Below are 26,486 nucleotides of genomic sequence, written 5' to 3'. Positions count from 1 at the left end.
GACAGCCACCTTCTGGTGAAAGGGACGGTGTCCTTGGGTGTCTGGCTGGATTTGGGTGGGACAAGCAAACAGACGAGCCTGTGCCGGGTGACGCCTGCCTCCTGGGAGATGAGAAGAGGTGTGACGAGGCAGCGCAGAATCCTGAGTCCCTGGCAGGGCTGTTTCTCCGGGACCCTGTCCCCCTGCGGTCCCGCAGCCTCTGTGGTGCGTAAATGGCAGATAAAGACTCGCTAAGTGGTCGAGTCCGAGCTCATCTTGGTGGCTGTTCCACTGCTGACATCCAGAGGCTTCTTAAAACAGTTTGGGAAACTGAGGCAGGCACTTCAAAGGCAGGACCCCTGGGCTTGGGCGCCAGACTGCTTTTACAGCCCCTTAGAGGAAGGTGGGGGGCCACTCGCGTCTCCAGTAGACAGACCTCGGGAGCCCCAGGTAAAGGGGACGCCCGCCCATCAGGCGGAGCTGGGGCGCGCCCCACCTGCGTCTGAGGACGAAGTTTACAAAACCGGGATCTGGGTCTCAGCCTTTTCTTTCTTTTTTTTTTTAAGTTTTTAAAATTAATTTATTTATCTGAGAGACAGAGATCACAAGTAGGCAGAGAGGCAGGCAGAGAGAGAGGGGGTGAAGCAGGCTCCCCGCAGAGCAGAGAGCCCAATGCGGGGCTCGATCCCAGGACCCTGGGATCATGACCCAAGCCGAAGGCAGAGGCTTTAACCCACGGAGCCACCCAGGCGCCCCTCAAATAACCTTTTCTCAAGAGGTTTTCTTGTAGGGGGAAAGACACTGAAAACCCTCAGCTTTCCCTGTCACCTGTGTCTGTGTTCGGAGCCATGGGGAGGACAAGCAAGACCATACCTCCTGTTTCGGGTGCTTCTGGGTGTGGGGCCAGCGTCACTAGGTCCTGTGCTTCCTTCCCTGTTGTGTGCCGTGGCGAATAGTTGAGTACTGCGGCCCATCCGCTGTCTTTTGGAAAGCCCTGCTGAGCTGTGGTCTTTTTTGAAGTTAAATGCAGCAGCACATTGACGATGTGGTTGTTCCTTGAGACCTGTGTGGCTCCGTATATCCGATGGGAAGCACAGCACAAGGCACAGTGTTTCAAGAATGAGCGGAAGGGAAGCTTAATGTTCGTGTCAGAAGCCAGAACTTTAGGGGCGCCTCGGTGGCTCAGTGGGTTAAGCCTCTGCCTTCGACTCAGGTCGTGATCTCAGGGTCCTGAGATCGAGCCCCGCGTCAGGCTCTCTGCTCAGCAAAAAGCCTGCTTCCTTCTCTCTCTGCCTGCTTCTGATCTCTGTCAAATAAATAAATAAAATCTTAAAAAAAAAAAAAAAAGCCAGGGGCGCCTGGGTGGCTCAGTCGGTTGGGCGACTGCCTTCGGCTCGGGTCATGATCCTGGAATCCCAGGATCGAGTCCCGCATCGGGCTCCCGGCTCCGCGGGGAGTCTGCTTCTCCCTCTGACCTTCTCCTCGCTCATGCTCTCTCTCACTGTCTCTCTCTTCTCTCAAATAAATAAATAAAATGTTTAAAAAAAAAAAAAAAAAGCCAGAACTTTAAAATTCCATGTCCAGGTCTTGACTTTGACCTTGACATGTGGATGACCTTGCAAGTTACTTGCCCTCTCTGAGCCTCCAGGTTTTTTGTTTTTTTTTTCCCTGAAAATTGGGAACAAGTACTACTTTTACTGGATTATCGCAAAGATTACAAATAAGGAAAAATCTGTCCCAAGTCACGGGCTCTCCAGAAATCGCTCTTTTTGCCATTGGATGAATGAATCCTTGCAGCCCCTGTCATGGGAGCGAGTGGGTTTTAAATGACGGGGGTCTCTGTCAGAGATTGTTGGAATTGGCTGCGTTGTAAAGTCTATCCACCCCTCATTTTATTTGACCCTCCCGGGCCTGACCCATAGGGAAAGGCACACAGCGTGTGACACCGAATACCAACCAGCGTCTTACAGGTAAGGGTTGGAATGGCTTTGTCCTTTGTTACCAGCCTGCTCCTCTCAGATGTATCAAAGCCCGAAGTTTATTTTTTCCCGCTTGCTCTTTCTTTCTTTTTTCCTTCCTTCCTTCCTTTCATTTTATTTATGTGACACAGCGAGAGAGGGAATACAGGCAGGGGGAGTGGGAGAGGGAGAAGCAGGCTTCCCTTGGAGCAGGGAGCCCGATGCAGGGCTCGATCCCAGGACCCTGGGATCATGACCTGAGCCGAAGGCAGATGCTTAGCGTCTGAGCCACCCAGGCGCCCATTTTTCCAGCATTTTCTAACCCTTCAGGGTCTAAAGGAGCTTGGGGAGCAAGAGCAGAGGGATTTTGGGGTGAGATCTTTTCAGGTCCTTTCTTCCTTCCCACAGGGAGGGGGTGGCAGGAGCAGCTCCTGGACTAGCCCACCTGGCCTGGATTGGCCTGTGCAGTCTGCCATCCAGTGACCTTGGCAGTTGGACCTTGTGTCCGCTGGGTCATTTGTAAGCGGCAGCAGCGAAACGGGGGCAACCAAACGGGCGAGGTGCCCCGGAGGCAGCCATCCCAGGACCTTCTGTGTTGCAGGTGTGTGGGAAAGTGGTTGGGGGAGGGTCCTGCGGCTGGCAGTGACCTTGGCCCGCATGGACGGCGCTTCTCCTAGAGAGGATGGGATGTGCATGCTTGGCCTCCAGCAGCCCACCCTAGCCATGACCTTGCTTTGAAGCTTCCAGTTTTATTTTTAACACAAATGTACATTTGATTCCACGATAAGCCCGTGTTTATTTTACTAGGAGGCCGTGCTCCCCCTGAACATTGAGTCACATGGATGCTCTGGGAAAATGTGTTTTTTTCTGTGGCTTCCGCTACTCCCAGGACAGCGTCTCCCACCATAGTTTGAAAGCGTGGATCGGGGCAAAGCAGCGTGAGGGCTGCTATCGTGACCAGACACGCACGGTTTAATAGGAGCCCCGTTTCCCTATGCGATTCACTGGTCAAGTCGCCTAAACTCTGATTGGTGTAGAGAATATTAAAATGCTACCCCTCAAATTGAGGGGCACCTGGGTGGCTCCATCGGTTAAACCTCCGACTCCGTATCGGCTCAGGTCTTGATCTTGGGGTTATGAGTTCAAGCCCCACCTTGGGTAGAATGTACCTAAAAAAGAACTAAAATAAAATGTTATCCCTTAAATCCAGACATTTTGACCAAAAATGCATACATGTCCGTTGGTTCACTGATGCACAGACGTAAGGCCAAGGGCTTCAGCCTGAGCTGGCTTGTCGCTGCTGCAGAAGGCCCCCTGCAGGGGACAGTCCCTGTGAACTCTGCTCCTCCCCGCCCCCCCAGTCTTTCGTGCCTTGGCCGTTCTGCTGCAATGGAAAGTTTGTTTTTGTGACTTCTCTTCATTGGGTTTCTAAAGCATTCTGCTTCGTTGTCATGGAAACAGCTCTTTCTTTACATACCCATATTTCATCTGCTTTTCCTCTTCTGTGTCATGTAATTACTAAGGTGAACAAGGGTCGTGAGCTTCCGTGGGCCCAAGCGAGCCCAGCCAGTTCTTGTTAGTGGGCAGGGACCGGGGTCCCCAGGAGAAGCCTGCTGGCCCCAGTGGTCGGCATGCTCAGGCCCTCGGCCAGATGAGTGGGAGAAGGAGTGGGGAGCACATTCCCCCCTAAGTCTGCTGGGGAGAGGTCGGGTGAGGCGGAGGGATGGGAGGAATTGCCGAGCAGGGACCAGGGCACCACAGCTCTAGAGGGGAAGCAGCCAGAACCAGTTTCTTTTTCTGTGGAGCCCATCAGCGAGCATTCACACTTCGGAGTTCCCCAATACCCAGCTAAGAATCGCCACCTTTTGTTAACCGGCCTCTTTCTTTGATAATGATAATGGCAACAAACACCTTCTTAGCACCGGCTCTGTGCTAGGAGGCGTTGTGGGTACTTTGAAAATGCCGATTTATTCTCGTAAGTACTGTTGTGATCACTGCTTTATAGAAGGGGAAACTGAGGCACAGAAACACTTAGTAACTTACTTTGGTCTTGCCCAGCTAGGAAGTGGCAGGACCCGTTCCTCACCCCTGTGTGGCCCGTCCCCAAACGTGGCTGCGTTTGGGAGCGAGCACTTGGTTGGGGTGGGGGTGGGGGGATCTGGACGCCGGACAGGAGGAGGGGCGGGGCCTCCGGGAGTCCTTGGCTATGCAGGGGGGGCTTCCCAGCGCATTCTCACCCGTCCCCTCCACCCCGAGGACTTTTCTTGGGCTCCAAGCCGCTTTCCCTGTTCTTTCTGGTCCTGTGTCTCTGGGAGAGCTGGCATCCTGGGCTCTGGTCCTCTACAGTGAGGGAGGTCAGGAGAGTGTGGCTTCTGAACCCCGCCCCGCCCCGTCTGCCCAGGGTAGTGCCCATTCTCCCCCTCTGTCCCGAGGAAGCGGGGCCTGGCATCTGAAATCTCAACCCCCTCCTTGCCCAGCTCTTGAACCTTTTGCAGGAAGTCGGTCCGAGAGTCCTCAAGCTGGCGGATGACAAACAGAGCAGCAGGCTCAGGTGTCTCTGCAGCCAGTGGCCCCAGTCCATTTCCTTTGCACTGACCCAGGAGAAGCATGTGGCCCAGCAGTGACAGCAGCCTCAGGGGTCAGCCTGGGTCCGAATCTGCCTCTCATTCAGGAGTCGTGCAGCCGTAACCTCCTTGAGCCCCGCTTTCCTCCTTTACAAAACGGAGCCTGCCTTCGGGTCTTGGCGTGACAAATAAATGAGAAAAGAGACAGAAGGCACCTGTGCTTTGCCGGCTGATGGCAGGAGCCTGGTGATGGGCTCTGCCCAGATAAACCGCGCGCAAGGCTGGACGGAGTCTGAATGTATCCCAGAAGCTCCCGGGGCAGAGGGGGCCTGGATACCTACCTGCTGTGGGAGGGGAAGGTGGTGACACAAGGGCACTTGCCAAGGAGAGACCAACCCAGTGATGGATGATGGAGGGAGGTGCTCGGAGCCCTGTGTGTAATCCCCAGAACGAGTAGGGTCTCGCAAGAACAGGAGGGGAGAAGGACATGAAAGCCCATGGCCAGATGGAGAACTGGAGTGTTGAGTGCCTGGGTAGACGGCCAGCGGCAGAGTCAGACCCCAGGAGAAGGGGGTAAACTGCCACTTAGCTGAGATCCTTGAGAAGGGGACCCATCTCTGCTGCCACCGTGTGTGTGTGTGTGTGTGTGTGTGTGTGTGTGTGTGTGAGAGAGAGAGAGAGAGAGAGATTAGCTTAGGGGGTCGGGACAGGAAAGGGAAGTGGAATTTGCAGTTTTATTTTATTTTATTTTTTTTAAAGATTTTATTTATTTATTTGACAGAGAGAGATCACAAGTAGACGGAGAGGCAGGCAGAGAGAGAGAGAGAGAGAGGGAAGCAGGCTCCCTGCTGAGCAGAGAGCCCGACGCGGGACTCGATCCCAGGACCCTGAGATCATGACCTGAGCCGAAGGCAGCGGCTTAACCCACTGAGCCACCCAGGTGCCCCGGAATTTGCAGTTTTAAAAGATACTAATTAATTGGGGGTCTTGATTTTGGGGCAATCTTCTGGGAATTACAGGCTGGGATCTTGCCCGTGGATATTTTTAATATACGTGTTGTGTTTTATAAATGTGTGTATGCATGTATGCTGAGTATTTTTAATTGTATAGGGTCAGTGCAAGCTACTTAAGAAAAGTCTGTAAAATACAGATTTGCCAAAGGAAAAGAAATCCACCATCTACCCATCCTAGAAAACTCCAACCACCCAGTGGTCCCTCATCTTTTTCAGGTCTTAAATCCTTTTGAAAATCTGCTAAAGACACGGACCTCTCCCCCAGAGAAAGTCTCTTACAGAATAATGTCAGGGGGTTCCTGGGTGTCCCCCCAAGTTCATCCCAGCCTCATTAGGGTGCACCGAAGGACTGTTTGGGTCCAACCGCTGGCTTCTCTGCATTATGGGATGCTGTCTCCAAAAGCAATGTCACAGGCCAGGGAGGGACAAAAGATTCCAACTTAAAATATGTTTGACAACTTGTTCAAAGTCTGCTTTGAGGGGCACCTGGGTGGCTCAGTCAGTTAAAGCATCCAACTCTGGATTTCAGCTCAGGTCATAATCTCTGGGTCCTGAGATCGAGCCCCACATACAGCTCCACGCAGGGCATGGAACCTGCTTCAGATTCTCTCTCCCTTTTCCTACCTGCCCTTACCGCTCTCTAAGAAAAAAAAAAGTTTGCTTTGAAGCTGCTTCTGCTTTCAGCCTTGACCACCTCTTATGTGCCATGTACAAGTTTACTCTACGCTGTTTAAATCCTTTCTGTTGTCTTAAATTCGCTGCTCCTTTTGGAGGACGTTCAGCAAGGACTGAGTGACCCGAATCATTTAGTGACTCTCTGCTGTAAGGTCAGCTCACTCACGAGGCTCGCTGACCTTTGGGACAGTTGCCGCCTGTGGTTTTGTGGTCCTCCCTAGGCTTGGCAGGTGGAAGGGCCTGGGAGAGGTGGGTGCACATCGGGGTTGGGGGCGTCCTCTGCGGAGGATGGGAAGTCAGGGCCATGTCCAGGCTCAGCATGTTAGGCTCCAGGCGGGGTCTCCCTGGAAGGTCAACCCGCAAACTTCCTTTTGCCAAGTTTCGGGTGCTGGAGCCGAGCATCCCACACCACGGCACCCGAGGCGTTGGTTCGCTGTGCTTCGCACCATGGCCTCCGCCCCGGGCAGAGGGAGAGCCCTCTACTTCTTTCCGCAGCCTCGCTGGTGGCCGGCCTCCCTGGGTGCCGCCCAGTACTTGGGGCGGGAGCCTGAGCTCCTCCTTTTTTAATAAAACAAGCTTTATATGTCGCTTCATGCGCACGGTTCCGTGGCTTTCCTCTGTTTACAGAGTTGAACAACCATCACCACAATCGGTTTTAGAACGGCCTCCTCACTCCGCAAAGAAACCCCAAACCCGCTCGCAGTCACTCCCCGCTTCTCCTCAGTCTTCCCAGCCCTCGGCGACCAGGAAGCTACTTTCTATCTCATGGACTTGCCTATTCTGGACATTTTGAGTAAATGAAATCACACAGGATGTGGTCTTTTGTGGCCAGTTTCTTTCACTCAGCCTGTGGCCTCTTCTTCAGAAACACGTCTGACTCATACAGTTACAGTAGAGGGCTTGTTTGCACCGATCGTTTGCTCCGTCCCAAGTACTGATGGGGCATCTGCCGTACTGGAGCAGGTGCTGGGCCACGCGGCAAGGAACACAGCAGCCGTGGATGGTGTATCCGTCATCTCCTGCTGGGTAACAAAATGGTGCCAACACTGGGCAGCTTAAACAACAAACACTGATTACCATCGGGCAGTTGCTATGGGTCCAGAATCTGGCAGGGGCCGGGGCTGCAGGTGTCCGGAGCTGGTTGTGGCAGGTCTCAGGGATGTCCTGCTTGTCAGGGCTTCTTCCCAAGGCAGCTTGAGTGTCCTTCCAGCATGGTGGCCGGCTTAACTCATAGTGAGAGTTGAGAGAGACAAAGCGTACAGGGCCAAAGCCCTCAGTTTCTGTGAACCTAATCTTTTTTTTTTTTTTAAGATTTTATGTATTTATTGGACAGAGAAAAAGAGAGAGAGAGGGACCGTAAGTAGGTAGAGAGGCAGGCAGAGAGAGAGGAGGAAGTAGGCTCCCCGTTGAGCAGAGAGCCTGATGTGGGGCTCGATCCCAGGACCCTGGGATCATGACCTGAGCCGAAGGCAGAGGCTTATAACCCACTGAGCCACCAGGCACCCCCTGTGAATCTAATCTTGAAGGTGATGCGCCATCACTCTGCCCGATTCTTCTGGTCACACGCAGCAATCCTGCTCTCCTGCAAAGAGGCGTGAATACCCAGGGGAGGAAGTGACCGGATGTGGTTTCATATGGAAAATGGCCCTCGTCCTAACCAGCGCCCAGTGCCTGCTCGTGAAGGGCCCGCCAGGCCACCTCTGAAGGACCCTGAACGTGAGTTCCCTAGTTCCACGCTCCTCTCAGTCCTCCTGCACCCTTCCCCGCTCTCTGTGTGTAACCAGGGAGCGGAGCCCGTCATTACGACACACGCTGCGCTTGGGGCTGCCTGATCATCCGCTTCACACAGAATAATTTTACAGATGATTTTCCAGGAATCTGTGAATTCTGTGTGCATTTCTATCACATGGATGGGCCAGCTTTGGGATTTCCTTTCGTTGGTGTTGTCAAGAAGGATGTGGACTACAACCGTCCCCAGGACCCGTCCTAGTGGGTCTGACACTTCCCACCTTGGCCCGGGGTCACACCATCTCAGGAGTCGCCGGAGGCACCTTCTTTCCCAGATGGCCCATGAGACTGTCTTTTTTTTTTTTTTTTTTAAAGATTTTATTTATTTATTTGACAGAGATCACAAATAGGCAAAGAAGCAGGCAGAGAGAGAGGAGGAAGCAGGCTCCCTGCCGAGCAGAGAGCCCAATGCGGGGCTCGATCCCAGCACCCTGGGATCATGACCCGAGCTGAAGGCAGAGGCTTTAACCCACTGAGCCACCCAGGCGCCCCACCCCCATGAGACTGTCTTGAGGGGCAGGATCAGGTCTTGTTAAGAGGGGCAGATATCATGCATTAAAAAAAACTGAGCCTCGTACCCCGAGGTAGTGGGAATCTCTGTTGTGAGAAGCAGTTTTAGGCTCAAACACATTTAAAAGCTTTAGAAACCTCGCACGGAGCAGCCCGGAGCACCCGGCCGATCATTTCCTGAGTCCCTGGGGTATCTTCCAGGAGCCTCCATGTGTGACTCACACAGTGAACGCCCTGTTGGTCCCATTTATCCCCTTCCCCTAATTTCTCCCAGGACAGAGTCACAGTTGATCTCCACAAACAAGGAATAGCTTTCCTTCTATAAAAGATACAAAGAAGTCTAAGACGTGGCATCCTCCCACGAAGATCCCGTTCTGGAACTGGAGAGACCTCAGAGTCCAGGAAACGGTGGCAGAACGCAGCGTGTCGTGGGACGCTCGGCTTCGAGGTCCGGCTAGGAGCCCCCCCACCCCCCCAGAGGCTGTGCCGTCGATATTTGCCCTCGCTGGCTGAGCTGGGCACTGTGTGCAGTCACCTGCTTTTACAGATGAGGAAACAGCTCTGGAGTGGTTAGAAAACTCTTCCAAACCCAGATCTAATGCCGGGGCTCATGCTCCTACCTGTGGCCAGAGAGTCCCTGCAAGCATTGAGTGCTTTTGGTATACACCGGAAAGATCTTGCACTGTGGACACCAGCATCATTTTTTCCCTCTGCTGCTCCCCTCCCCACCCCAGGTCACAAACTCAGAAAGCCTCAATTAACACAGACTTTGGTCTAAGCTTGGGGAATTGGCCAAAGGAAAAAAAGAAACTCCAGATTCTAATTAACTTTGCTTTTTAACTACAGATGAGCCACTTTTTGAATTAATGGGGGGTGAGAGTCTCGAAGATTAATGGAAATATGTGAAGATGGCAGGAAAGCAGGGGCCAGACGTTCCTGTAAGTAGACTCCCTCGTCTGAGCGCCTGGAGAGTAAAAGATCAAGGAGACAAAGCCATGGAGGGATTATATGAAGAACTAGGGAAACTATCTCTCCCCTTTGAGGAAGATTATTTTCCAGAGTCCTCCTGTTTTTCCTAAAAGAATGAAAAACATTTAGCTGGGTTTTTTGTTTTTTTTTTTTTTCTTGTTAGTTGCCTCTTTTACTGACTGTAGCATTCGTGTTCTCCACTCTACTCCACATCTCATCTGCTCGCCCCTAAAAATCCTGTAGGGCAGGAGGAATAATTCTAGATTCTTGGCTGAGAACCCTCCCCCCATCCACCCAAAGATAAAAGACAGGTTAACAGGAGAAAAACAAATTAAATTACTAAAGGATGGGAGCCCCACAAAAATATGAGATTCAAAGATGTCACCAAAGCAGGAAGCTTTATACTTTTTAGACAGAGAAACAATAAATGTATGAAGGATTAACAAAACAGGGGTTCGAGCTTGGGGTAGTAAAATGGTGAAGTAAAAAGGTTTGTTTTCGTGGCCTTCTTGGCCCTAAATTCCCCATCTGGCGATAAGGATGCCTTCTGTCCTCCCCACCCTCCCACCCCACCCCCGCCCTATACGGGGAGGAGTACCTTTCACAGACGCGATTTATCTCCTGCTGTCCAGGGGACAAAGGAAGTGCAGAGTGTCCTTCCTGCGAGGCTGTTTCTCCAATACCTTTAATTCAAAACGATCAGTATGCCAAAGTGGCATGTTTGGGGATGACATGGTCTAAGCCCCTACAATGTGGGGTGCCCCATGTGAACAGGAAGAGGCCACCGGAATTCCAGGAAGGTTGGTGGTTGGGATATTGGTGGGCACTAGGGAGAAGCTGACATTTCCTCACCATGAGCTTACCTGGAGGTGTTGGGAGAGAGGAGGAGGAGTGACTAATGGCGCGGAGAAGCTTTTCTCTTATGGAACTTGTTGATCTTAGCAAGGGGTTTCATGGGTAGGAGCAGAGGTTCATCTGGTTTCCTGCCTTGTGGCTGTAAACTCACAAAGAGGGTCCAATCTTTCTGGCTGTAGCAGGTAGGAAGGCGGGAATCTAATTTCTCTATTTACTCTGCTTTCCGAAAGAGTGGTGAGACCTATTTAGGCGCCAAACTCTTTAATTTAGACCCTCATCTGTATCTCAGAAAGGATTTAACATACCTGAGCCCTGAATGAGGCAGGAATCGGGACACTTTGGTGTTTCCTTTTCTCTCTGCCGCGTTGAGCACACCAGTCCGCCTCTTTGCGTGTTTCCCATCTGTGAGAGCAAGCGCATTTTGAGCAATTACTGTATACACCAGGCATTGTTCCAGATGTTCCACTCACCTGTCTTAATTCACCTCATTCTCCCAAATTACTGTGTGATGTGTCTTTCTGGATTTGTTAGTGCAATTTCAGTCTGTTGTTCTCATACGGGCAGGATGACTTTTGGTGGCTTCTGCCATTTCAAAGAATGCTGGCTTTTCCTCTGGGTTCCGGAGGAACCAGTACCTGATGCTCCCAGCTTGAACCCCAGATTATGTCCTTGGGTTCCACTGCTGATAAGGACCTTGCCTTTGCACTTGGCTTTCCATGCCGGAAAGAAAGGGAAGTCTGCAGGACTGGGTCCCGATGGAGAAGGGCACACACAGTGAGGATGGGGGAGTGGAACCTGGAAGACTGTTTGCCCATGTTGAATCTCTCCCCAGGCTTGGTGGCATGGGGTCATTATCCTTTCCTGGCTGGGGGTTTTTGGGGATGCTACCGACCCCTGTCAGGATGGCTATCAGAGAGAACTCCCGGCTCAGTCAGCCTAAGTAAGATCCGGCTGTGACTTCTGGTGGCTTCTGTCTCATCCTCATACTCCACCCCAGCCACAGCACCCCTAGGCTCCCTGCCGGTGAGTCAACGGCAGCTCAGCAGGAGGCCCGCCCTTTATCACCCTGACCTCCTTCCATGTTGCCTGGCTCCCCTTCCCAGCTGGGGGTGGGAAGAGTGAAAGGCAAAGTAGCAGCAGCCCTGGAGCGCAGCCCTGGGGTGGACGGGTGGCACACTGGGTGGTTGCCACCAGGGCCCAGGCTCCGCCTTTTCCAGATGTCAGCTGCCAAGTGCACAGCCACACTGGGCCGTGTGCGTGGCCGGGGGAGGTTCGGTGTGTGAATGTGTGCCGTGGGTGTGTGTGTGTGTGTGTGGTCTCTGTGTCTGTGTCATTGTGTGTCAGTTTACATAATTGTGTGTGGGTGTGTGGGTTTGTCTTCGTGAACGCGCGTCCTTGTGTGTCTGGGCGCATGTGAGGGAGTGACTTGGCGCATGCCTGAGTGTGGAGTGTGTGTGTGTGAGTGAGTATGGGAGTGTGTGTCTTTCTGAGTGTATGTGACATTGGGGTTGGGATGCGGAGGGGGATGCCTCCTCCTGCCCTGAGATGTCAGGGATGCTGGACTCCAGTCCTGACAGGGTTGACGGGTGCTGGTGGGGGACACAAAGGTCACCGAGGTTGGTGGGACCCCCCCCCCACGACCCGGTCCTCTCATCTCAGGCTTCTTCACAATTCCTGGAGCTTAGGGATGTTTTTCTCCTTTACTCCCCTGGGGGCACAGGGCAATGGGGGCGGGAGGCGTGGTACGGAGGGAGGCTCTGGGGTCTCGGATGGACGGCCCCGCCCTGGGCTCCTGGCCTGGAACACTTGGTGCAGGCGGAGACGACTACCAGAGTGGTCCTCAGACCACTTCCGTCCACCCCGGGTCAGCTGCACCTGCTGGGACACCTGGGGTGATTCTGCACTCGCACTCTTTCTCCTCTTGTGGCTCCACCGTGGCAGAGCTTGAAGTCTAGAGCTGTGGAGCCTAAAGAACATTCTGAGGGACACGGGACACCGCGGGGCAAGAAGCACAGCAGTCCGGTACCAAACCATGGTCGTTCCGAAGCTGGCCCTGCCGCTGCGTGCGACCTGTGTGCACGTGAGGGTCAACCGCTTGCCCTTGGAGCTTCGGGTTTGTCATTTACAGCCCGGGGGGGGGGGGGTGGTGGTGGCGGGGAACAGCACCCACCTCACAGGGGGATGCGCGGATTCCCTGGAGCGCTGTGCGAGGCGCAGGGTGGGGGGTTACTGCACCAACGCCCCGCCAGCGCGAACGTGGTTCATTGTCATGAATGGATGTAGGAGCGAAGGCCCCTGGCAGATCCATTTACCTGCTGAATCCGACCTGTAAGGGGAACCCCGATGGAAAGGCAGGCCCAGCGGCGGGGGAACAGCTCGCACACCGGATGGGAGCCCAGACCCCGGGATGGCCAGTGACGCGGGTGACCTAGGCTCCAGATCAGTGACGGAGGTCCGGTGCCCCGTCGGTTCTGGTGACTCCCTGGGGACCCGGGCGGGGAGAGCGGTTTGGCGGACCACCAGCCCCCGCTCCCTTTGCAAATGGCACTTTCAGTTCTCCGGTTACCAGCCGGGAGGGGAGCCAGGGCCAGCATGCGCACGCCACCCGGGGTCCCGCGGTGGCCGGGGCGCTCGCGCTCCAGGCGCACGCCCCACCGGCCGGGCGGACTGGAGCAGCGGGGGTCGCGGAGGAGTTGCAGCGGCGGTCGCTGGCTCTCCGACACTCCGCCTGGCTGGGGGCGGGAGAATTTGCCAACGGTGTCCGCGGCGCGGCGGGCCCTGGCCCCGCCCCCGGTCCCGCCCCCTGCCGGCGCCCCGCCCCTGGCCCCGCCCGCGCCGGCCCGCTGTCCGGGCCCCGCCCCGGGCCGCGCCCCTCCGCTGCTGCCCCGCTTGCCGGCTCCGCGCCGCGGGCCTGCCCTCAGGCCCCCGCGGGCTCGGAGCTGCCGCCGGGAGGCTCGCGTAGCTCCGGGACCCGCCCGCCGCGTCCCCTGGGCAACCGTCTCCAGGGAGATCGGGCCCCGCCCCCGGCACCGACACCCGGTACGGAGCCCACCTGTGCGGGCGTCTGCGGGGTCCCAGTGCCCCCCTGCGCACACCCGCCCCGCCCAGTGCCCGGCTTTGTCCGCCTGGGGCGGTCGGGGTCCAGGGGCGTGGGGGCTGGGGGAGGCGCGCGCGTCCCGGGGCGGACCGGACGCTGCCGGGGAGGCCGAGGCAGGGGGCCGCGCTCGCGTTGTGATTCCCGGGTGTGGGCTGGTTCATGCTCTCCCGATCTCCGTGCATCCCTTTTGTGCCTCCGGGGGGCGGGGATCCGGGGTGTCCCGCTGCCGCCCTTGATGGGATGAGCAGGGCCCTCAGCCGGGCTCCGGACGTGGACGCGCCTGTTCAGGGCAGGCTGTTTACTTGTCAGGGACCCAGCAGTTGCCGCGCGCATCCTCCCCTCCCCCTGTCCCCGATTCGGGACGGAGCATCCTGCGCTGTGTCGGTTCCTGGCGTTGCCTCCCAAGCTTTGCCCTTGAACCCAGAGGGCTAGAGGGCGGGCGACCCGGATCCCGAGGTCCTGGGCGGCAGGAGGGCCAGAGCCGAAGATGCACCTTCCTCCGGGAAGAGCCTCCTCCTCGGCCGCCCTCTTGTGAATTCTGCCCCAGCTCCCTGTTTCCTGACCTGAATTCCTGAGGACTAATTCCTTCTTGCTTTCCCTAACTCTTCCTTCTCTTGGCTCCATCATGTTTTCTGCTTTGTCTTTGCTCGTTTTGAAAGTGTTTTCTCTATAATCGTGTCTCATTTCCCTGTAACCGAACTGCTGGGTTTGTCCTCTGTTAATAACTCCATTGGTCAGCAGTGGAAGTTCGTTCTTCCGCAGCTCCTGGCGCTGACCTCACATTTCCCTTGCTCTCCTCCCCTGAATGCTGGGTGAAGAGACCATCCAAGCCCCCGTTCCTGGGCTCCGGCAGCAGGGTCCATCGGGTATCCTGCCCGGGATTCGCCTCTCAGCAGCGAGAATTCCAGCCCGGTCCCTGGGAACTGTATTCTTGGAAGGGACACCTTTTCCAACGGCTTCCCAGCAGTGGGCTTTTTACATGGCGAAGCAAATGATTTAGGCTTCCCTGCTCTTCAGAAGCCCTCCCAGCCTTGCCCAGTGGGCTCCCGCTATGGAGGTAGCTGTGCCCGGGGCCTGTGGTTTGGAGAAAGGGGTGGGTCTTACTCGTAGCATCCAGCCTGCTGGGCTTCCGGAGCTCAGGTGTCTTCCTGTCTCTGGGGTCAGATTATTTACTGGAGTGGCGGGCAGTGGGGGGAAAGAAACTCCAGGGATGCAGTCGTGGGAGGCCCTTCTCTCCACACACCCGCCCTTTTCCCTCTTCTGCAGGCAGGGATGAATCTGCCTGTATGATGCTTTAGTACTTAAATGGGGAACTCAAGTCCAGGAATCTGCTTTTCCTATCCCTTGAATGGAACTTGAACCCAGGCTTGACACAGACCATTACACTTTGCCTTCAAAAAAACCAAACAGAACCAACGAATAACTAAGCATGATCTGAGGTATATACCTATATATTTCTGTGTCATGAAATGTTCCGCTTTGCTTCCGTACCACCAAAGGAGCTGGGGTGGCGGTGACCTGGGTGGTGAGAAGGGCCCATCAAGCAGAATGTGACTGGTTTGCGAAATGAGAGCCTAAGTGAAACAGTTATTTTTGAGCTAAAGTCCTGTGAAGGAATGCATAGAAGTTTTGGGGAGACTTTCTCCTTTAAAAATTTCATTCATTCATTCATTCTTTCTTTCTTTCTTCCCCCCCCCCCCACCCTGACAGATAAGGAGCTCAGAGTGAGGCAGGGGCGGAATGGTGCTCATTGATTCCAAAGCATCTTTGATCTGCCAGCCAGAGGGGCCTTTGCTGCTGGTCTTTCTTGGACCATTCCAGAGAGGTATGTTGGGTGAAGGAGACAAGTGTGTGGGAAAGAAGAGATGTGATTTTGTAGACAGCTTAAGAATTTGAACAGACTCCATCCTCCCTGACCATCCAGCCAAAGGAGAAGCTCTCTGACTTCTGATCTAGGACTAGATCATGCAGAGGAAGAGAATGACCCAGATGCGTGCTATGAGCCAACAAAGGGAAATGAACTAGACCTGGGCTGGCTCCCCAGGAGAGGGATACTGCTGCCTGTGAAGGGAGGGGGGAGGCTCTGCTCCCAGGAACCCTGGGGCTCATTACTGAGCTATTTGACTTGCTTCAGTCATGGTAGAGTTGGGCTGGCCTTTTTGGGGAGAGAAAAATGAAAACTTCCATCCAAAGGGAATGGAGTGAATTCTTACAACTTGGCATTGCTTTTCAGAAACTTCTTAGGTAGGGACATTCTGTCTCTCCAGAGAGTTGGCAGTCGCTGTATCAGTAAGGCAGTGCTCATTAGAACTCCCTGGATGTTCGCTGGGAGATGGATGCAGTCCGTTCTTGGTGCAAATGAAGAAACTGAGGCCAGAGACTGATACTGGCCAAGCATTGGCTTTGCTATCTGGATGCTTGAGCAGCTCCTGTCATTTCTGATGGAAAGGAGCCCAGGCTTACAACCTGGGGTCATCCTTGGAAGCTTCCCCCCACCCCTGCCCCACCCCAACCTCTTTTTCTCTAGATCTTCATCAGTACTTTCTGAACTTCTTTGTTAGTGTGGCTCTCCTTAAAAAGCTCAAGATATTAAAACAGAATTTTGACCTATAGAGTTGAAAAAAACGGAGTGCCCTGTGGTCCAGGCAGAGACTGGCTTAGGATGTCCACTCAGCATCCTGTCCCATTTCTGCCACCCTCTGAAGATCTTGGGGTTGCTTCTGTGGAACCCCAGAACTCTGGAACATAGTTAAAAACCATGGATTGTGTAGACCTCTGTTGGGGGATTGGAGTTTCTTCTGTACATCTGTTTACCTATTTGCAGTATCTTGATTCTCTCTCTCTCTCTTTTTTTTTTTTTAAAGATTTTATTTATTTGACATACAGAGATCACAAGTAGGCAGAGAGGCAGGCAGAGAGAGAGGAGGAAGCAGGCTCCCTGCTGAGCAGAGAGCCTGATGCGGGGCTCGATCCCAGGACCCTGGGATCATGACCTGAGCCGAAGGCAGAGGCTTAACCCACTGAGCTACCCAGGCGCCCCCCCCCCCTCTTTTTTAAAGATTTATGTTTGTTTGAGAGAGGGAGAGAGAGAACACGGGCACAGGGGAAGGGACAGAGGGAGAGGGAGAATCCCAAGCAGACTCCGCGCTGAGCGTGGAGCCTGATGCAGGGCTCGATCGCATGACCTAGAGATCATGACCTGAGCCAAAACCAAGAGTCGTATACTTAACTGACTGAGCCACCCAGAGGCCCCAACAGTATCTTGAGTCTTGTTTCAGTAGATGTCTTTTAACCCACTGAGCCACCCAGGTTCCCCTAGTAGATGTCTTTTAATAATTTTTAACCCTCATACTTTTTCATTTATTAAGAAATGCCCACTTACTGTTGAAAGTTTGCCCCCCAACTTGGCATAACCCATTGTCCCCTTACCACCCCCGAGGGAACCACTGTTTCCTTGAAGGGGTATCCTCCCCCAAGTCCCCCAGAAAACCTCCTATATGCCTATCTTTGGAAACTTACTTTTTATGTATTGTTAAATGTTACTATGAACTTCCATGAAAATACAACTAATTGAATGCATATGTTTCTCCTGGTTCTGTTTCAAAAGCCCACTAAAATGAGAGTAAGGGATTAAAAAAGGACAAAATTCTTAAGAAAACAGAAAAGGAAATGATGGAGGAGGAGGAGGAGTGAGCAAATGCTTTGAGAAACAGAAAGCAGGTCGGTAAAAGAGATGTAAAACTTAAAGTCTTGAGTGTCCTGTGTCATGGTAGAGGAAGGCAGGTGTGTTCAAGGACCCACCAAAGGCCCAAGAGTGGGAGCTACAGTGTTCCTGATGACGGACTGCGGGGTGGGCTGGAAGCAGGAAAATTGAAGGTGTGTGTCGGAGCAACAGACCCCTCTCTCAGCCCACATAGTCAGGTGGCTCCCTCCTCCATCCCAGCAGAAGATGCCTGTTTTCCCAGAGGCCTCGTTGAACCAGAGCAGCTCAGGCCTAGACTGGAGTGGAAGGAGGCGTGGGATCAGCTGAATGTAAGAGGCACTGTATTGAGAACAGAAAGATTCAGTGAAAGTTGGTATACTAAACAGTGAAACCTTTCCCTGCTTGGCTCCCAGAACATGGCAGCCTAATCTATACCCCTCTCTGGTTGGGGCCTTGAAGAACTTCTCTCTGAGGAAATGGAGCTCACAAGAAAAAATGACCCCCAAAGACTAACATTGAAGGGGCCCTCTTGGAAAGCTTGCTTGCTGCTTTGTCATTTCACAGTGATGCCTGCCAAGCAACTAGCCTTTACCTGTGCACAGACAGCTCTGAGTGCCTCTCTTAAGTTTGAATGGACACCTGTGGATCATTCCACATAGAATGACGTTCCTAGCATGAAAGACAGAGACCCAAATGAGCAAAAAATGGGCCAGAAGTCATAAACATGGTTGTTGAGAAACAAATACTCATGAAACAACAGTAGGCTCTGGGATATAAAAACTGTGATGGTAGAGGTGTGTGGCTGGCTCAGTCCAGAGCGTGTGACTCTTGATCTCAGAGTTGTGAGTTCGAGCCCCATGTTGGATATAGAGATTGCTTAAAAATAAAATCTTTTTTTTTTTTTTTAATATTTTGTTTATTTGACAGAGAGATGGAGAGAGAGCACAAACAGAGCTGCAGGGAGAGGGAGAAGGAGGCTCTCTGCCCAGCAGGGAACCCGATGTGGGCTCTATCCTAGGACCCCGGGATCATGACCCGAGCGGAAGGCAGCCACTTAACTAACTGGGCCACCCAGGTGCCCCTAAAAACAAAATCTTAAAAAAAAAAACCAAAAACCAAACAAAACAGCGACTAATAGTAGAAGCAAAAATCTCAGTAGAGTAGAGCTAGAGGGCGCCTGGGTGGCTCAGTTGGTTGAGCGACTGCCTTCAGCTCAGGTCGTGATCCAGGAGTCCTGGGATCGAGTCCCACATCCGGCTCCCAGCTCCATGGGGAGTCCGCTTCTTCCTCTGACCTTCTCCCCTCTCGTGCTCTCTCTCACTCTCTGTCTCTCTCTCTCTCAAATAAGTAAATAAAATCTAAAAAATAAAAAAGAATAAAGCTAGCGATTGAAAAGTGAATTTCTATGAAATATAACAAAAAGACTTAAGAGATGGAGAATAAGAAAGAAAATATAAGAAAACTGGAGGATCAGTTCAGGACTCCTGCTATCCACCTCAGAGGAACTCAAGACAGAGAGAAAAATGAAGAAAAGGAAGTTACCAAGCTATAGGAAAAAAATTCTAGAACTGAAGGAACTTCCTCCGTATAAAGAGTATCTGAGTAGAACTCAACAATGAGTAATAGAAGTAATAGTAGAACTCAACAATGAGTATGAAGAGTATCTGAGTAGAACTCAACAATGAGTAATAGAAGTAATAGTAATAGTAATACTAAACAAAAGTAAAGTGTGTACTACAGGACGTCATCATGAACTTTCAAAACTCCAGCGATAGAACTTGCCAAAAGCCAACAAAGAGAAAAGGGGCCACATCTAGAAGATCAGATAAAAAATGGCACTGGACTTCACAAAAGCAGCACCAGAAGCCACAAGACAATGGAGCAACTCTTTCAAATTTCCAAGGGAAATTAATTCCCGGGCGAGAATTCTGTAATTGTCATTCAAGCAAAACAATAGCATAAAGGCACCTCTGTAGGTGTGAATTTTCCAAAGCTCTGTGTGTGCGCACGCATGCACGTACACACGCCTTTGTATCACTATTCAAGGAAACTCGTGGAGACGGTGCCCTACGAAAATGAGAGTCAACTAAGAAAGTGGAACAAGTGATAGAATATGTGATTGTCTCTTGTTCTTATTTGCCTCCGTTCCCAAATAGCTTTCAGTATTTCAGCTGTTACCTTACTTCGAGTTTTGCAAGTGCAGAGGAAAAAACCAAACACCTACCCAACCACGGGAACTGAAAAGTACTGACTTCAAATCTTTCCCTGTAGCTGGGGCCCGTGACCTAGACTCCATGGATGAGTGCACCCATGCTGTATTTTGGCAGAGGAGAGGTATGAAGCATGTGCTGTATCGTGGTTATGGCCCTGGCAGCCATGATGGGCTCCAAGGTCAACTTGTTGGCACGGATATGGCCGAGGTACCAACTGGCATTTAGTATCAGTGGCAGTAGGGGCAGTTCCGCCATCAGACCTGCACTGGGGAGTCCAGTGTACCAGGTTCTGTTTCTTTTTTGGTTCAGCTTTCTGTTTTTCCTGGAGTTGATAAGCACCTCCTCGTCTCTTTATTTGCTATGTTCGCAATGTACTAATCACCAATTCTTCCTCAAACTCTCCAACAGAGCTGTGAAACTCCTCACAGTGCAGCAAATAAGCCAAATGATCTGTCAGCAACTTTTCTGCTTAATCAGTGAGAGCTGGCTTCTTTACTTGCAACCCAGAACCTTGACGGGTGGAGAGAATGATGAGAATTCCCATCATCACGGTGAAGCAAAGTCCCAGTGGTGCAACTGCACAGCCCACGTAGAGATCAGCCAGACAAGTTTGGAGCAGTATGGCTGAGGGCACCAGGAGGGATATCTTCAAGAAAAAAAAAAATGAAGCTGGTGGGTTATCGGACCTGTTTACCGTATTAGGAAGAGTTTCATACTTCTGTTACAGAGTTGGGGGAAGAATTATGTATTTGCATATATAAAACAAAGGAATTATATTTGTACATAGAAAATGAAGCTAATTATAAGTGAGGCAACTATCAACTATAGAAATAACAAAAAGTTGGGGCGCCTGGGTGGCTCAGCGGGTTGGGCCGCTGCCTTCGGCTCGGGTCGTGATCTCAGGGTTCTGGGATCGAGTCCCGCATGGGGCTCTCTGCTCGGCGGGGAGCCTGCTTCCCTCTCTCTCTCTCTGCCTGCCTCTGTCTATCGTGATCTCTCTCTGTAAAATAAATAAATAAAATCTTTAAAAAAAAAAAAAAAGAAATAACAAAAAGTTGAATAAGAAGGAAATAAAACCAGAATATACTATGTGGTTTAGTGTTAAACACTGTTTATGTAGTCATAATAATGTAAGCACTTCAGTTGTTTTTTTTTTTTTTTTTTTAAAGATTTTATTTATTTATCAGAGAGAGAGAGGGAGAGCGAGCACAGACAGAATGGCAGGCAGAGGCAGAGGGAGAAGCAGGCTCCCTGCAGAGCAAGGAGCCCGATGTGGGACTCGATCCCAGGACGCTGGGATCATGACCTGAGCCGAAGGCAGCTGCTTAACCAACTGAGCCACCCAGGCGTCCCAAGTTGTTTTTTTTTTAAGATTTTATTTACTTACTGACGGAGGGAGAGGGAGAGGCAGACTCCCCGCTGAGCAGGGAGCCTGATGCGGAGCTCGATCCCGTGACCCTGGGATCATGACCTGAGCTGAAGGCAGACACTTAACCAACTGAGCCACTCAGGTGCCCACAAGTTTGATTAACAAAAAAATTAATCACGTAGCTATATTCAGAAGATGGAGAAGAGGATATATGCGTGTGTGCAGAAGGCACAGTCTCATCTTAAGGTCAGAAGTTAAAAGTCGGAAATCGAGAAGTACCCATGTGAATCAGTTATTTAGAAAATTGGAGACAAATACCCAAAAAAAATCTGAAGTCGGGGGTGGGAGGTTTGGACGTGCAGGGCGGGGCGGGGGCTACTCTTTTTTTTTTTTTTTTTTTTTTTTTGCTGCAAACGGTTTAGCTTTCATTAATTTTTAAAACCACGTGCTTGCCTGACATTCCTAGATAACAGAACTTTGAAATCATTGTCATAGGCTCCATATTCACCCGTTAACAGCTGTTTCCATTTTTTCTGTGCTTTCTGATAACGTTTTGTCCGCAAACAGATGTTGCCATGGCGAACGGAGGGGCACCTTCTGGTTCCATCTCTTGGGGGCTGTATCTGCAGGGCTCTGGTACACAGGTGCCGTTGTGATGACTGTCTTCACTCCTGTTAATTATCAGAATTTCCCTGTGATTTTTGATTTTCCATTTTCATGAAAACCACAGATGAGTATCTTCGTACATGTAGCTTCCCCGCACCCCCTTTGCATTGCTTCCTTAGGATAATTCCCCAATTTCCCCAAATTACCAGACCTAAGAGCGTGGATCTCTCTCTTGATTTTGATGGGTAGTGTCAGATTCTTCCATTCGGGTGCAGGCCCTTGGCCTCCCTGGGTGGGCCGTGAACTGAACATCATAGGAGATAGTTGGGATCGAATTTTTTTGGTAGGATAGTTGGCTCATTTTTCTGATGACATCAGAAGAAGTCAGGAGTCTCTCTCTCTCTTTCCCTTCCTCTCCTCTCTCTCTTTTTATAGAACAGAATTTCCAGAGACCTTTGCTTCTCATTCTTCGATGTCTGTGTATTTGGTTCTCCTGCACTGAGGATTTTTTTTTCATTTTTAAATATTCAAAATAAAAGTTACCATTCTACTAAATAATAGAAGTTCAAGGGAGACCCATTTAAAATGGGAGAGAGTATGGGACACCTGGGTGGCTGAGTCGGTGAAGCGTCTGCCTTCGCCTCAGTCATGATCCCAGGATCCGGGGATCAAGTCCCAAGTCAGGCTCCTTGCTCAGTGGGGAGTTTGCTTCTCCCTCTCTGCCTCTACCCTCTGCACTCACGCCTTCTTTCTCTTTCAAATAAATAAAATCTTTTTAAAAAAAGGTGTTATTTATTTATTTGACAGAGAGAGTGAGGGAGCACAAGTGGGGGGAAGGGCAGAGGGAGAGGAAGAAGCAGGCTCCCCTCCCCCCACTCCAACCTGAGCAGGGAGCCCGACGCAGGGCTCCATCCCAGGACCCTGAGATCACGACCCGAGCCGAAGGCACACACTTCACCGACTAAGCCACCAGGCGCCCCAATAAAGAAATTCTTTTTTAAAAAATGGGAGAGAGTGAAAAGAAGAAACAAAGAGGGAGGCAGCAGCGGATAGACGAGGAGTCAGGCAGCTCACGCCCTCAGCTTACCCACTGAGTGGACATTGGAGACTCCGTTATTTCATCCATTCTCGGCCTTCATCCCTCCCATCCCTTTCCCTCCTGTGGTGGGAGCCTGGGGTGTCACCACCCTCCAGACAAGCCCCCTCTTCCTAGTCCTGGGCATGGTTTTGGGGGTGTCCGACTTGGCTGGCCTCTGGCTTCTGGACATTTCCCTCCCATCCTCCTTTGGAGACAGGTTCCTCCTTCACCTGACCACCACCGGACCCCGCCCGCGTAGCCAAGTTCTCCCTCTTGCTGGGGTTGCTGTTCCTTTGCTGTGCCACAGACACTTTCTACCCCACAAACTGGGGTGGCCAGAGGGGACAGAGGATGCTGCTACTCCCGGGTCTCTAGGGGAGACACCCTGAAGCGGGTCTCATGGAAGGTTCTGTGTTTTGGGAGAACAGCTCGCTTGTCCTAAAACTACACCTGTTGGGGGAACCCGGGGCCAGTCCCATTTTCCATCTGGTCTCTACCTGCAGTTCTTTGTCAGGAAGTTGTTGCGGGCGGGGAGCTCTAAGGCTGCAGCGGTGGAAAGCCTGATCCCCAGCCCAGACGAGCAGAGGATGGGGGCATTTAGTGGCAGGTGGGGCCCGAGTTTTCCTGCATTAATCTTGCCTTGCCTGCTCTTGCCTGGGGCCCTGGGCTCATGGCTTTCCCACCTCATTCTTGCCTCACTCACTTCCATTTTCCTCACGGCAGCCAAAGCAATTTTTGTCCAGCATAAAGTCAGGGCTTATCAATCCCCTGCTTAAAACCCTCCAGTGGCCTCCCATTGTCGTGGTAACAAAATCTGGCTCCACACTGTGCCTATGAGGCCCTGCAGGGTCGGGGCTCACCGCCTCTCCCAGTCATCCCGCCTCTGGGTCGTTGACTCCAGCTGCTTGGTCTCCTGCCTCAGGGCTTTTGCACTTCCAGCTCCAGCTGCCTTTCATGGATCTTTGCCTGATCTTTCTCATCCTTTGGGCCTTGACTCCAAAATGATCTTTTTTTTTTTTTTAAAGATTTTACTTACTTATTTGACAGACAGAGATCACAAGCAGGCAGAGAAGCAGGCAGAGTGGGCCGGCGGGGGGGGGGAAGCAGGCTCCCCGCCGAGCAGAGAGCCCGATGCGGGGCTCGATCCCAGGACCCCGAGATCATGACCCGAGCCGAAGGCAGAGGCCCAACCCACTGAGCCACCCAGGCACCCCTAAAATGATCTCTCTTGAGCGTCCTCCCCTGAACTACCATCCAGAGGAGACCCCCCCGCAAGTCCCTTTTATTCTGTTCAACTCTTTTCTTACGTGAAGTCATCTTTTTTTTTCTTCCTTTTTTTTTTTTGCTTTTTTCCTGTTCGACTAAAAACTCCATAGGATTGGGGATGGTTGCGAAGTGGGGCCTCTGGATAAAGCACCTTGGGAATTCAGCTCTGAAGTGCCTTCGTGCCCCCACTTTGCACATACATTAGGCAACAGGAAAAGCATCCACTTCATTCTGCGAGGAAGCGAGTCTGGAAACAGAACACTTATTAGGAGGACTTTCTGGAGGCTGAGAAGCACCTTAAAATCAGCCCAGGTCAGGAGACCTGGCTCCACGCAGCCTGGTTCAGAAGGCCAGCCCAGGTGGCTCCCTATCCCTTGTCCCAGTATCCAGCCCAGGCTGATGGTAGATACTAGATACCGTGCATAGCCGCCTTCGAGACGTTTCTGAGACTCCTCTTGAGCTTTTGGGGTGGTGACTTTCAGCTCTGAAATCCGGGTTTTTGACAGATGTTTTGTCCTGAAGTTCTAAGAACAAAGCATCTCTCTCTAGACGGGTTCACGCTTGCTCTGGAGTAACAGGTGAGGGTACAGGCCTGTCTCATTCAGGGAACCCTCAGGGAGGACGAGGATGTTTACGGCTCGGATAAGCAGGATATAACTTCCCTTCTCCCCGCTGCTTGTCCCCTGCACCCAGCCGGCTGTGAGTGACTCATGCGTTCCGTGGAAAGCTGTTCCCTAGGGCATGGGACTCCAGCACAGAAAGCCCGTCTTCCCATTGAAAAACACTGGGCAGTGGCTCCTACTCAGAGTGTCAGCCACACCTGCGATGGCCACGAGAAAGACGTGGAACCCTAGCAGACCCAGAAGACAGACTCACAGCCCTAACACAGTGGAACTTCCAGAGAAGCGAGAGGGAGGCCTCAGGGGTCCTGAGTTTGGCACAAGCCACCAGCCAGCCGGTGTGCCAGTGCCGGGGAGACTAGTGGATGGGCTGCCACCTCATTCCCGGGCTGATGGAAGCACTGTGGCTCTAGGATGGGACCCTTGCTTGCCCTCCTCTCTTAGAAATAGATTAGGGCCCTAGGGGCACCTGGGTGGCCCTCTCAGTGAAGTGTCTGACTCTTGATTTCAGCTCAGGTCATGATCGTTTGATAACTGTGCTGATGATTCGATGCGGGCAGACAGGGCGGTGGTGGCTGACTCAGAGCAAGGAAGAGTGGCTCATGGTTCATCTTTGGTGGGTGTCTCTAGTGCCTTGAGGTGGGTCTGGCCCTCGCTTAGCCTCTCTCTCCAGGCCATCTCACGCGTCTCTGGGGGGAGCCTGCTGACCCCCAGTAATGCGCTGGGAGCGGCAAAGACCTCTCCCCTAGGCTCCATGCTAGGGGCTGCTCCTTTGCTGTCTTCACGGGGGTGTTCGCAAAGCGGCTCGGATCACTGTGTCTGAAATGGACCTCTTGCCATCTTGTTGCCCCCAGATCTGTTTCTCCCTCACACTTCCCCCATTTCAGTGTATTTCCACCACTCCCCCCCCCCCCCCCGGTTCCCCACCCCCCCCCCCGCCTGCCACCCTTCCTTGTCCCCCGCGAGCCCCCATCCCATCCACCAAGCTCCTGGATATAGCCTGATTCCCAGCCTTTCTCATCCCTGGAGGCCCGAGCTCCCCACAGTCACGCCCCACAGACTGGCTGGCTTCTCTCCGATCCTTCCACGCTGAGCCAGCAGCACCATTCTGGATGCAAATCGGGCCCCGCGCTCCTTTGCTAAGGCCGCCCATCACTCTCTGAGTGACACCCAGGCGTCTCCCCTGTGAAGACTCCCCAGGACTTGGTCCCAGCTGATCTCTTCACCCCATCTCATCCCTGTCCTCCCCTCCCTGCCCCACCCGCTTGCTCTAGTGGGTGTGGCCTGCCTTCATCCACCGTGGACACGGCTGGCCCGCTCTGGTTCTCTGCTCCGGTGTCCTTTTCTCAGGGGGACTCTTCCTGGCCTCCCCCCAGGGAGTAGGCTCTCTCCATTACATCACTGTTTGGCGTGTCGTCTTCCCCCTGTTGATAGAATGTGTGATCATCTCCCTACCTACTCCGTGTGTGGGTATTACTGTCTCTCCCGTGCACCGCTCTTGGGACTTAATAAATAGTTTAAACTAATATATCTCAGACTGAGTCATATGTACAAAATATCAAATGCGGTGATACACGGGTGCCAGTTACTTCCATGAGATGAAGTCACCAACAGTAATTGTGAATTCTGCATTCAGATCCAAGAGATTTCATTGAGAGAACCTGACTTCCTGGGAGAAATACTTAGAAGTTTGGCAGCCAGAGAGCTCAGTATAACCGTTGAAGAACTTTCTTGGGGGAAGGGGCTGATAAGATTTTATTAAGCTAAGCAGTGGGAGTCTGGTACCCAGAACATTCCTCGACAGTTGGCCTGTCAGGCCCCATCCATAGCATCTTTTTTCGCAGAGTACCAGACTTTGGCAAGAGTCTAAAAACTGTGTTGTAGGGAGAAGAGAGGTACTGAGGTCATCATCCAGGAGAAGGAGCCATCAGGCAGCTCTGGGTATCTCTAGATAACAACACAAAGATCAGGGTTGGCTCCAAGAGGTGGGCCAATTTCCAAGGAAAGAACTTTCTAAACACTAGAAGCTTCCTAAAATGAAACGTGCAGCTACAAATGACCGAAAACAACAACGAAACCCACCCCCCCGCCCCAAAAAAACCAAAAAAGACAAACCGTTCCAAGTTAAAAAAAAAAAAAAATGGTGGGGGGTGAGAGACTGGGGAGGCAGGGAGATTTTTTTGGCGAATAGAACTGAAAATCCAGGGAGAGCCTCAGGTATGG

At 52.3% G+C, this 26,486-nt stretch overlaps 1 protein-coding gene across 3 annotated transcripts in view; it reads left to right on the top strand.

Annotated features, from left to right (window-relative positions):
- Positions 1-26,486, top strand: part of LOC111154641 (phosphatidylinositol-4,5-bisphosphate 3-kinase catalytic subunit delta) — a 51,464-nt gene that overhangs the window by 7,029 nt on the left and 17,949 nt on the right. Inside the window, exons 1-2 of one of the 3 annotated variants that reach the window (XM_022514398.1) lie at positions 7,807-7,905; positions 15,119-15,233. The gene's annotated coding sequence lies outside the window, so the exon portion shown is untranslated. Of the gene's footprint in view, positions 1-7,806; positions 7,906-15,118; positions 15,234-26,486 lie in introns of those variants that run through there. The other 2 variants (XM_022514396.1, XM_022514397.1) reach the window with 2 other exon arrangements.

This window comes from Enhydra lutris, unplaced genomic scaffold (assembly GCF_002288905.1).
Source record: "Enhydra lutris kenyoni isolate GAN:26980312 unplaced genomic scaffold, ASM228890v2 scaffoldscaffold38, whole genome shotgun sequence".
Classification (NCBI taxonomy): Eukaryota; Metazoa; Chordata; class Mammalia; order Carnivora; family Mustelidae; genus Enhydra; species Enhydra lutris.
The sequence above is the reverse complement of the archived record's forward strand: the minus strand, read 5'-3'. Positions and strand labels throughout refer to the sequence as shown.